General features: G+C 38.7%; 1 non-coding gene across 1 annotated transcript; it reads left to right on the forward strand.

Annotated features, from left to right (window-relative positions):
* Positions 1-12,262: 12,262 nt before the first annotated feature.
* On the forward strand, positions 12,263-12,343 carry LOC127805426 (small nucleolar RNA snoR35). Its single transcript, XR_008024152.1, has one exon. It is a non-coding gene; the product is annotated as a small nucleolar RNA snoR35 (small nucleolar RNA).
* Positions 12,344-13,192: the final 849 nt, after the last annotated feature.

Here is a 13,192-nt window from a genome sequence, read left to right on the forward strand (position 1 = left end):
TTATCCCTCTATTGTTATGTCATGCACACTATATCAATCATCTTGTATATATTTTATGCATCTCTCTTCGTAGCGTAGTTGAATCGGGTGATTAAGTCTATAGGGGTGTCTTAACACTTGGTGTCCTAAGGTCATTTGACTTGGGAGTCATCGGCTAAAAGCTCGCTACAAGGTTCTTCTAGAAAGCTTAATGGGGAGAGGCTTTATAGAAAAAAAAAATAGAAAAAATATGATGGTGCTAGCACTTATATTGTGGGGGATGAAGAAGACTAGAGGGTTTGACTGCTTGGTAGATGTTGGAATGTCGAAGCACTCAAAATTAAGGAGAATTTTATAGACTAAGGTAGCATTATCTCTAGCTAGACCCAACCGGACTCAATAAAAAAAAAAAAAGAGAGAAGAGAAATAAATGATAGTACCATAGGATACATAGGGATTGAATAAAAGTACTAAGTTTGGGGGTGGAGTGCAAGTCATAAGAGGGAAAGGAAAGCAGGACCATCGAAGGGTCGGGTAGCAACAACCTTATGCATTATAAAGAATCCGACTATGTATACACACATGTCAAGCATGGAATGAGTCCAAAACTATGGTGGAGCATTACTTGATAACTCTTTGTGAATTTTAAGAGATACCAAAAATTTGAGACTAATGGTAAGGTTATCCAATGTGTGCGTGAGTGATAATCTTGTTCGGGACGACCAAGAGGCTAAGTTTGGGGGTATTTGAACATCATATTTTGCACTGTTATTTAGTGGGTCAACCTTAGCATTTAAGTATTCAATGAACATGATTGCTACTCATTTTGGGCTTAATATTGCCAATATAGGTACACATTGCATGTAAAGCAGACATGGAGCAAAAAGAGTGATTTTGGTGCATGATAGGAATTGAAATAAAGCTTGGAGGCATGATCGGGTATCGATTCAAAAGAAAGCAAAAGAGTGTTGAGAGCAAAAAGTGGAAGACGATGAAGAAAGAAGCAAAAGAAGAAGGCTAGCGGTCTGATAGCAAAATGCATACTACTGTAGGATTGCTGTAAGATTTAGTTTCTGCAGCTCACGGTCTTACAGCGGAATGCATACTGCTGTAAGACCACTTTAGGAATTGGTATCTAGAGCTCACGGGTCTGCAGCAACAAGCATACCGCGGTAGGGTTCAAAGCTTTGAGAAAAAGCCGTTTTAAGCCTATTTCAATCCAAATCAAAGAGGAATAGACTTCTTCATGGTGCATGACTTTGATAACCTAAAGAGGACTATATAAAGACTTATTTTTGGGAGCTTAAGGAGTTTTTTTTGGGAGAGGAGAAGACGACAAGTCAAGGAAAAAGGAGAAGATTTTCTTAAAGATCTTCGGTTTTGGTTTTATTTTTCTGTTCTTTCTTCTCTCCAACATCATGAACTCTATTTTAATTATTCTTTCGTTGGTTGAAACTATGTTAGGCTAAGTACTTTGTGGCTAGGGTGATTGATGAAACCTAGTTCAATGATGGTTTAATTAAAAGTATTTGGGTTTTATAATATTCTTGTCTTTCGAGTTGATCGTTTGTTACGCACTAATTTCGTTTTGATGCTTGGCCAGCATTAGAACGTGTTTGTGATTTATATTGCTTTCAAGAGATTCAATCTAGATTAGCACTTAATAATAAATGACATAAGGTTCAATAATAGGTAAAGAAACCGTTATGCCTTGTGAAATCTTATTTTGATGATCATTGTGGATAAATGCATGTTTGTATATTTGTAGATTAATTAGGGATAATTAATCTCATATGTAAGCATAGATTCGATTGACCGTCGAGAGAGACTTTTGATTAACTCAAGGTCATCGATTTTCAGTTCAAAGCTAGAATTATAAAACCCGATCACTGACAGATTAAATCAATTAAAGAACTACGGTGGATTCATGAACCTAGTACATTAGATTTCTACATTCTAAAACTTAAAAGAATTATTTTTTGCTTTCCAATTAGTGAATTAGTATTTGTTAATATAAAACTTGCAGTGAGTATTATTTTAATTGTGTGTGACTATTTAAAGTTAATAGTGGTTAAAGTAGGGATCAAAAGCTAATCCTCGTGGGAACAATACTCTATTCATCATTATATTACTTGTTACGATTCGATACACTAGCAGGAAAGAAAACGCGAACAGTAGGCAATGATTTTTCTCACTAAACGGACCATAGTGGGTGACCTTAAGCTTCTCCACTGCTAACGAGATACCCAAGTACCGAACTGGCATAAACACTTTAGGAAAATTCATCAACGGTTAAATGTCCTCGAGCTCTTAACTTTGATGCCCGCAGTAAACTGATTGGACTTTAAGTCAATCACCTGAAGACTCGACTTGCACCCAAAATTAGATAAGGTGTCTATCAAAATACTAACAGATGTTCGGTCACCTCTACAAAAAAACATGAGGTCATCTCCAAATGGAAAATGTGATAACTTCAAGCTCCCACACTTCAGATGGTAATTAGACGCTGAGTTACTCGTTACAACACTAAGGGCTCTCCATAGGTATTATAAGCAAAGCACAAAAAAGAAATGGGATAAGAGGTCACCTTGTCTAAGCCCTTTTTCTCCTTCGAAAAAGCCATGGAGATTGCCATTCACATTGATGGAATACAAAGCTGTAGAAACACATTCCATGACCCATTTGCTAAAGGTTGGAGGGAAAGCCATACCATCAAGCACATCTTTAAAGAAATACCAATTGACTATATCGTAAGTTTTCATTAAATCTACCATGTTCAAACACTAAAAAGAAATACGTTTTCTACAATATTTTCCCATAAGCTCTTGGCCTAGGTGAATATTTTCCATCATACTCCTGTCTTCCATAAAACTAAATTGGGCATGATCCACAATATGGCTAAGGGAAAAAGCTAGCCGACTAGCTAAAATTTTGGATATCACCTTGAAAATAACATTACAGCAAGCGATTAGTCTAAAATCACCCACTAATTGAGCATGACTCGATTTCGAAATCAAGGAAATTATTGTGTGATTTAACTACTTTAAGAGGGCCCTAGAAACGAAGAATTTTTCAACTGCTTTGGAGCACAGATCACCCACTGTGTGCCAACATTTCTTGAAAAAATAAAGGAAAAACCATTGCGGTCTGGAGCTTTATCTTCTCCTATGCTAAAGAATGCATCTTTAATTTCCTGCTTGGATGCAAGTTTGATAAGACTGGCCACCTGATCCGCTGAGATTACTTTACTTGAGCACAAGATGTTGAGATCAAGCGGGTCACACGACATTCTTGAGCTTAAGAGCTTTTCATAGAATGAAACAAATTCATTCACAACCTGTTGGTGGGTAAAGGACCCATCTTCTTTGCAGACGTAAGCAATAGAATTTCTTTTGCTAAAGCATGAAAGAATTTTGTGCACATGTCGTTATTCTCAAGATAATTACACTTCGCTTTTTGCTAATAGAAATAACATTCAGCCTCATTAAGATTCATTGAAACCTTTATCAGCCCAACCACTATATGCTATAGATTGGCATTAAGAAGATGACTTTGAAGCTCCAATTGGCTAACTTTCTAGGCTATCTTTGCTCTATCTGCATGAGTTGATATAAGACTAAAATGTAGGGAATTAAACTTCTTCAATGGGCCTTTTAATCTCTGTAATTTCCTGCAAAGAATAAACTACTTTGTCCCTTGATTAACACAATTAAACTGATTTCATTCCTCATTAACCATTGACTAAATTTTTAATGAGAAACACATGTTAAAGAACTTAAATGGCTTCCTGAATGAGCTCTCCTAATTTACCAAAGAAATAATAACATGGCGAATGGTCTGAAAGGCAGCCCAACAGAAGGAATAAAGCTTAGCCATTAAGCCCTCCCATGAGCCATTCATTATTAACTAACACCCTATCCAATTCAAACCACACTGAATTATTACTCCAAGTGAAAAAACAATCATAGGATGGTAAATCAAATAGGCCCACTGAGAGAACACAATCCTAGATATCTTTGATTTTATATGCTAACACTACCATCCCATTGCATTTTTCCTTTTCCTTAAGCACACTGTTAAAATCTCCAAGGATGAGCCAAGAGGCATTGATCCTCACGGAGATATCAACTAGGTTGTTCCAAAAGGGTCACTTGCTAACAATGGAATGAAAAGCGTATACAAAACTGATCTTAAAGGAAACTGAAGTTACCTTGCAAGTTACTGAGCAGTCGATGGCTTGGAAGGAGCTATCAAGTGGCTCAATACAAAATTTTATCGAGTTCCATAATATCACAATTCTACTCGTTGTATGCAGCTAGAAGTTGTTCATCTGCTGAAATGCTAGGAATTTATTTCTCATCATCTACTACAACTTTGATAAATTTAGCTTCGTTTCCAAGATGTCAAAAACATCAATCTTCTCCTGTTGAATGAGATCTTTAACCCAATTCTGCTTCAGGGGCCTATTATTCTAGGTTGCGATCTTGATGTGTTAATAAGAAGGGATTAACCCTTCTTGACCAACATTTTTGGGGATAATGGTTTATCTACAAGGGCACCCTTGTCCTTCTAACCCTTCGCTACATTCATACTTACCTTAGGCTTTTCAGAATGCTAGGATTGCTACTCGATTTCGGGGGATGAATGCTTTGTTGATTTCTTTTTCTTTCCTTTAATCTCCTGAAAAGGGACCCCAGCTTGACCTACCATACATCCACCTGTCCCGGCCCCTTTATGAGAATAACGGCCAGTCGCTGATGACAAATCCGAAGCTCGCTCATCTCTCTTACGGGAAATTAATGACGCATCAGCCACAACAACTATTAGAACATCCGATCAAGGCATACACCAAGTATTCAAAACCACCTTTTTGTTTCCTAAGTTGAAACCATCTCCGGCGTCTTGGAAGTATTTTCATGGCTTTTCGACGAAGGAACCTTATCTCCAATAAATACCAAATTTTTTCTATTACTGCATCCATTCACAGAATGACCCATGACTTTACAAGTTGGGCAGAATTTTGGCTCACACCCATAAACGACGTTCTACTCCCATATGCTTCCAGTGGGCATTTTAATTTAAAAAGATTGGACAAGTTCTTTCAAAACATCGACTTCGACAAGAATCCTGGCAAAAAAAATCCATTCCTTGGTGACTGTGAGTTTATCCAAATAAAAGGGCCTACCAATCTTTGATGCAATCTTGCCTAGAGCTTTGGAGTTCCAACAATCTGATGGCAGCCCTGGCAGCAATATCCAGACTGGCATGAATCACATGATACTAACATACTTGTCCTCAAAATCAAAACAAGATGGCATTTGTTTTAGCATCACACCACAGCCATAAACAAAATACGGCCCCTCTACAGCACACCATCACTTGACTCCTTATCTGCAAACTTCAATACGAACAAACTAGTCTTTGATAAGTTAATACCTAATCCAATCGGCCATGGCCCCCACTGAGATACTGTTCACCTTTACACAATTTGAGAATTGCGACAAATAAAAATCGCAGAACAGAGCTCCGATCCTTACAGAAATCATTTAACAACTCACTAAAATTAAAAAGTCCCTATAGCAATAAAATCTAAATTTTGAAATTTTAAATTTTAAACTTCAAATCTATCGAAAACAATACCTCCAATGCAGCAGAAATCACAAATCTAGGCCCTCAATCCACTATCATACCATGATTGCATCTCCAAGTGAGGTTAATTCGCGGAGAACAACAAAGCAGAAGAAGGACCAGGAAAGTAAGAGACAGTTGCGCAAGGAAATTTCCACTTAGTTGAGAGTTTCTCTCTCAAATCTCTTAACTTACTGAGGGCTCTTTCTTAACTGAGATCTCTTTCTTAATTCTATGGGTGGTGTTGCATGGTTGTTCTTAGTTGGTGGGGCGAATTGTCTGGTTAGTTTCGTTAACGAACGAGACCTTAGCCTGCTAACTAGTTATGTGAAGATAACCCTCAACAGCTAGCTTCTTAGAGAGACTATGGCCTTTCAGGCCACGATAGTTTGAGATAATAATAGGTATATGATGCCCTTAATGTTATGGGTCGCATGCACGTTACACTAATGTATTCAACGAGTCCATATCCTTGGCCGACACACCCGGGTAATCTTTGAAATTTCATCATGATGGAGATAAATCATTGCATTTGTTCGTCTTCAACAAAGAATTCCTAGTAAGCGCGACTCATCAGCTTGCATTAACTACGTCCTTGCGCTTTGTACACATTGCCCGAGATATCTGGAAGTCGAGAGCTGAGATATCTGTTGCCAACATTCGTTTTTCTTAAATAAAAGAGGTGGCACCCCACCATTGCTGTTAAGGGGGTCAAGAAGGGGCCCTCATTAATTTCGTTCCCTTGGCATGTCCTACACTAGTGTTCTTTGCTTATCGTGGAAGGGTGCGCCACTACTAGAGAGGCTGAGTTCGCACGCCCCTCACGGTGGGTAGAGGCACCATGAGGGTCGCCTCTCTCACGACTTACAGTTACTGGCTCGCAAGTCGTTCTATTGTTGCAGGGTTTGACAAAGATCCTTCCGCATGTTCACCTACAAAAATCTTATTACGACTTCTCCCACTCTAAATGATAAGGTTCAGTGGACTTCTCGCGATGTTGCAGGCAATAAATCGCCCACATCGCCATGATCCCAACACTTCACTAGACCATTCAATTCGTTGGAGCGACAGGAGGTGTGTACAAAAGGAAAGAACGTAATTAACGTGAGCTAATGACTCGTGCTTACTAGGAATTCCTCATCAAAGACCAACAAATGAAATGATCTATATCCCCAAGACAATGAAATTTCAAAAATTCCTGGGTTTGTCGGCTAACGTTATAGACTCGTTAAATTCATTAATGTAGTGTGCGTGCGACCCAAAACATCTAAGGGCATCACAAACCTATTATTGCCTCAAACTTCTGTGGTCTGAAAGGTCATAGTCCCTCTAAGAAACTAGTTATGGAGGATCACCTCTACATAGCTAGTTAGCAGGCTGAGGTCTTGTTCATTAACGGAATTAACCAGACAAATCGCTCCACCAACTAAGAATGGCCATGCACCACCACCCATAGAATCAAGAAAGAGCTCTCAGTCAAGAAAGAGCTCTAAGTAAGTTAAGATGTTAGAGAGAGAAGCTCTCAACTAGGTGTGAATCTACTTGCGTGACTGCCTCTTGCTTTGTTAGTTCTCCTTCTGCTTTGTTGTTCTCCATGGATTAATCTCACCTGGAGATGCAATCATGGAGGGATAGTGGATTAGGCACTCGAAATTAGTAATTTTTGCTGCATTTGAGGTATTATTCTCGGCATATTTGAAGTTTAAAACTTCAAATTTCAAATTTTGGATTTTCCTACTATTGGACTTTTCAATTTTAATGAGTAGTTAAGCAATTTCTGTAAGGATCGGAACTCTCTTTTGCGATTTTTGTTTATCGCGATTCTTAGATTGTGTAAGGGTGAGCAATATCTCAATGGGGACCATGGCCGATCAAATTGGTAAGTTTCCCGAGTGGATGGAATTCAATAATTTTGAGTCACATAAAGCTAGCAGTGTAACACCCCCTCTCCTAGAACTGCCCGAGAAGAGGTGCTACGGGAAATAAAAATAAAACTAGCTGATAAATTGCAATCTGATACCATGAATGAACATCTCAATCAACTGGAAAAAAAAACTCTGAGTTAATACAGACTAAAAACCATAAACTCTGTCTGAGGGACAATCCCTCAACTGAAATATAAAATAGATCTAAACTGAGAAAACACTATAAAACTCAACAGACTCCCAGACATCTTTTATCTTGAGCGGCTTCACGTACACACACTACTGAACACTGCTGCTAGCCCCCACATCTGATACTCCCCTGCTAGAACCTGGAGGGGTGAAGAGTACAAGGTCAGCTACAAAAGCTCAACAAGTAATAAGCTGAAAAGAATACTGAAGCTGAATCAAAGAATATCGATACTGATAAATAACTCACTGAACTTGTACTGTATAATCACTGTCTGATTGCATTCATAAAATGTAATGCACATAAACTGTAAACTAAATGCAGGTATGCAACTTTGGCTTATAGGCCCACATAATCTAATAATACATACCTGTCTGAACTGAAACCTGCATACATAAAAACTGTAAGCACATACTATGGGCAAAGCCCCTAGCCCCCTGGTTGCCACCAGTCGAGCAACTCATAAACTGAGCTGAAACTAAAACTAATGGGATCCCCGCGGACAAGCCGCCTGGCGCACATAATGCAATGCAATGCTCACATAAATGCTAGCACACGATATGTAGTGCTCCATATAAAGTCATGCTCAATGCTCATACCAAAATGTATGCACATAATCTCACAAAATAATGCTGATCATGTTATAATAATGCTGAACATGATATGATCTTCATCTATATGTTAGAATACAAAGATTCAATGAACTATGATTTAGGGTATGGGTATGATTAACTTGTCATGTTCTAGCTTATGAATTCAATGTTGGAAGGTATTGAATACATTAATTGAATTAAACTTGAATTAGGACTCACTGGAAGCTAAATTGGATTTCTGGAACAATCATCCGGATATCAGGAAGGATATCCGGATATGATGAAAGACATCCGGATATGAAGAAGGCTCATCCGGATACACTGACATTCAAAGCAGAAGCTATTCAGATATGTTGGGAAGTATTCGGATATGAACTAGGACATCCGGATATGATTCTGGTCATCCGGATATCTCACTGATGCATACGAATATAACTGGGGACTATTCGAATGAAAAATTTAACTTTTGAGGGAGGCATCCGGATATCAGGCGAGACATTAGGATATTATCTTGACCTTTCCGGATGTATAAACAAACCATCCGGATATCATACTCCAAGAACTCTAGATACATCTGGATACGATACAAGGTATCCGGATATTAGAACTTAGAGTAATAGAACTTGCAATCCAAAATGGATAAGGATTAATCGAACTTGCAATCCAAAATGGATGAGGACTAATGGAACTTGCAATCCAAAATGGATGAGGATTAATAGAACTTGCAATCCAAAATGGATGATGATTAATAGAACTTGCAATCCAAAATGAATAAGGATTAATAGAACTTGGAATCCAAAATGGATAAGGATTACTGGAACTTGGAATCCAAAATGGATAAGGATTAATAGAACTTGCAATCTAAAATGGATGAGAATTAAAAGAACTTGCAATCCAAAATGGATGAGGATTACTGGAACTTGCAATCCAAAATGGATGAGGATTACTGGAACTTGCAATCCAAAATGGATAAGGATTAATAGAACTTGCAATCCAAAATGGATGAGGATTAATAGAACTTGTAATCCAAAATGGATGAGGATTAATAGAACTTGCAATCCAAAATGGATAAGGATTAATAAAATTTGCTCATAACTTCACTGTTATACGCATATATATATACGTCTCTGCTTACTGATATAAAATCTGAGAACTCAATGAAGAACTGGAATAATCTGAAAAACTTATATGAACCTGTAATGGAAGGGATTACAGGAAGAATACTTGCCTGATAAAACTCTCTGATCGAACCCTAGAGCGATCCTGAAGACTCTAGCAAGCCCCTACTATCTCTTGGCCTCTTGGTTCTTCACATGGCGTGAAGAAAAACTAAACTAATGGACTCTATATATAGACATAAAGCCCTAGATCACACTTCTTCTACAACTTGGATTCCTTCTCCAAATCTAACTAGGAGACTCTCAATCCAAATCCATCTCATACATGGATTCTCATTCTCCTTTAAATACATAATCTCACCTGATTAATAATAATACAAAAATTATTATTAACACTCTCAATGAAAAATAAAACTCCAAGATTACCTTCATGCCCTTGCATTTAATTTCCACAAAATAAATGTTATTTAAATACTATTCTCTTAATTAAAAATATAAATTGTCACCTTAGCAAATTTCTTTAACTCCAACATTAAAAAGAAATAAATGCTATTCTTTTCCTTCAAAATCTCTAAATTGCCACATTAAATAATTAATTGGAAAAATCTCTTAATCAATACTTCAACAATTAATTAAATAATTCTTGAATAAATACTGGGTCCTCTAATGGGTAGTTACAAGAAGAATTTTGGTTCTTTGGAATCCAGCCATTGTGCTTATAAAGTGTAACGGCAAAGGTCCACATAGCAACGTATTGTTCGATTTAGGTCACAACCAATCCCCGGTTTTATCGCTCTGGGATTTAATCCCAAAACGCGCGTCACTATGTAGAACACCTTTCGCACTTATATGCCCAGTTCTCCCCCTTTGCATGGCCGATGTGGGATTCGCCTAAGGTGCTTACACACACACCCCCTTGGGACTCAGCGTCCTCGTTGAGGTTTGCCCCACCACTGCGCTCAGAGGTTCGGGGGTCAGCTCTGATACCATTCTGTAACGGCAGGGGTCCACATAGCAACGTATTATCCGGTTCAGGTCACAACCAATCCCTGGTTTTATCGCTCTAGGATTTAATCCCAAAACGCACGTCACTATATAGAACACCTTCCGCACTTATATGCCCAGTTCTCCCCATTTGCATGGCTAATGTGGGATCTGCCTAAGGTGCTTACATAAAGCCTTTGGATGTGTCCCCCCAAGTTATCCACTGTCAAGCTGCTTGTAAGGTATGTTCCTTCTCGTTCCAAGTTAGCTTTGCGTATGCTTTTAACTCAATTGTTAGCAGGAGGCCTCTATTGGATAATATTCTCGATTTTGGCATGACTTGTAATTCTCCTTGGCTCATCCTCAAGGACTTCAATAATGTGCTTAGGGGAATGAAAAATGCAATGGGTTAGTTGTTTTAACTTCTAAATCCAAGGATTTCCATGACTATTGTTTTGCTATGGAGTGCTTCTTTACTTGAAGTAACAACTAAGTCTAGTCCAAATTAGATAGAGCTTTTGTCAACAATCAATGGCTCCTCGTTAACGTTTTTGGGCAAGTGAATTTTCTACCCCCAGGTTGTTTATCAAACCATTCGCCTTGCATCATTTCTCTGTTACATCATGGTAAGCCTAACCGCGCTCCTTTTAAATTTCTTACTATGTGGTCCAACCACAAAAGCTTTCATGCCATGATTAATACCATTTAGTGCCAGGATATTTTCGATACTAAACAATTTATCCTTTGCAAAAAGCTTAAGCGATTGAATGGGCCTCTTAAACAACTCAACAAGCAACATTTTTCTCATATTTTAGCTAGAGCTAAAAGAGCAAATGCTGCTCTTCAGGAGGCCCAGCTCGCACTTCATGACCAGCCGCAATGCATTGATTTGCAATGTAGGGTATTTGAGCTCATGTCATGACCCTAGGATTTGGCTAGGGTCTTAGAAGGGTTTAGAAGGAATTTAGGGAAGAACAGAGAAGAAATGAAAGGGGAGATTGAACAGAATTAGGGAGAAAGTTAAGTGATATGAGAGGGAGAATGGAGAGAAATTTAGAGAGGAAAATGAGAGTTTCATTAATCAATTTAAGCATGCCCCTCTCTATTTACAATTGGCCTTTTTATAGGCATACCTAGATGCTTAACTAATTTCTAACAATATCCTAACAGCACCCATGTGCTTCTAACAACTTGTAAAATATCCCTAACTAACTATTATACCCTATTACAATAATGCCCCTTTATTGCTCCTAGGGTCATGACAATTTCCCCACCTTGAAAGGTTTCTTGTCCCCAAGAAACTTATTATATTGAGCTATTCCTATTCATCCAATCCCAGCTTTCTCTATCAGTTTAATGCTTCTTTCATTCTTATCCTTCTAGGCTTTTTCCTCTTTTCTTTTCTCTCAACCGTAATAACATCATGACTTGCTGCCACACCATTTTCAACCATCTGTTCATCTATTAATGCAACAGACCAGCATTCGGATTTGCCAACTGGAGGAGGAACCAATACAGCAACGCAAATTTCGCTCCCTTCGGTAAAACCTATAACTTCTTCAGCTACCTCCCTTATTTTTTTTCCAGCTACAACCAGCCTCCAAAATTCCTCACCCCTTTGAATTTGCTGCTGCTGGAGAGAACTACTTTCATGATCATAACTAATAGAAAAATTCCCTTGGCTAAAATAGAAATCAACATCTCTATTTTCAGTGAATGTGTCCTACCCCCTTGAATGATCATGTGAGCTGCCATTAGATATCTGAGAAAGAGCAATAGGGAGATTGTTTGAGGCTAAACAACCACTAGAAAAGCTCCCAGCAGGTTGTTGAACTCCTTGAATGGTTCCTGCATGATGAAAAATAGGGAATGCAACACCAGATTGAGCAAAGAATGATGTGGCAAAAGACCTCCCAGTACTTTTTGGAATATTTGAAGTCGACCCATTCATAGATGACTGATTTTGGCGATAGAACATGACCATTAAATTATGTAGTTGATCTCTAAATTGAGTTCTGACTTCATCTATGATTCCATTCATCCTTCTCTCCAAGCCCCCCAGTGAGGAATCTAACTTCGATCCATTGCCATGATTGTTGCATGGGTGCGATTGGATCTGATCTCTAGTAATTCCTCTCAAGCTTGCAGATTAGTTACTATCGAGTGAAATTGTTACACTTGGGACTCAAGGTTCTTCATCCGCGTTGCTCCCACCATTGTTGATCTTACAAAATTTTCCTGATTTAACAACCTTTAACGCTGGGGCTTCACAATAGTACTCCTTGCTGAAGTAACTCTGGTAAGAAAGCTTGTTTTTTAGTGCTTTGCTTATGGAATGGAGGAAGGGTGAAGCAACTGAAGAAGGCCACTCGATTAACTCAAGCAAAAGGAGTCGACAGCCAAGGAACTGCTCTCACTTGGTATTTCCAAAATCTGGTAGCAACTACAATGGGTTCAAGAAGTTGCCCAGATCCGCTTCTTACCGTCTGGGTCAAAATCACTGACCTAACAAGCGACAACACCCCACAAAACTCCAATCAGAATTCTCGATCAAAACCGCAACACCCAGCCGTGCCTATAGGAAGCTTATCGATCTGGTCGAACTAGACTTCTGGTCTGGTCGCAACTCTCTGGGCCGTCCGCTTCACCTGTGACGGAATCACGCTCGCCTTGGACAGAATGGAAATCGGAAGGATTCGATATAGTGACAGTCAAGAATAGAATGCAATCTGAAGGATCCGTTCGTCAACATCTTACCTCGCCCATTCCAAATCTGTT

The sequence above is a fragment of the Diospyros lotus genome, chromosome 6 (genome assembly GCF_014633365.1).
Source record: "Diospyros lotus cultivar Yz01 chromosome 6, ASM1463336v1, whole genome shotgun sequence".
Taxonomy (NCBI): Eukaryota; Viridiplantae; Streptophyta; class Magnoliopsida; order Ericales; family Ebenaceae; genus Diospyros; species Diospyros lotus.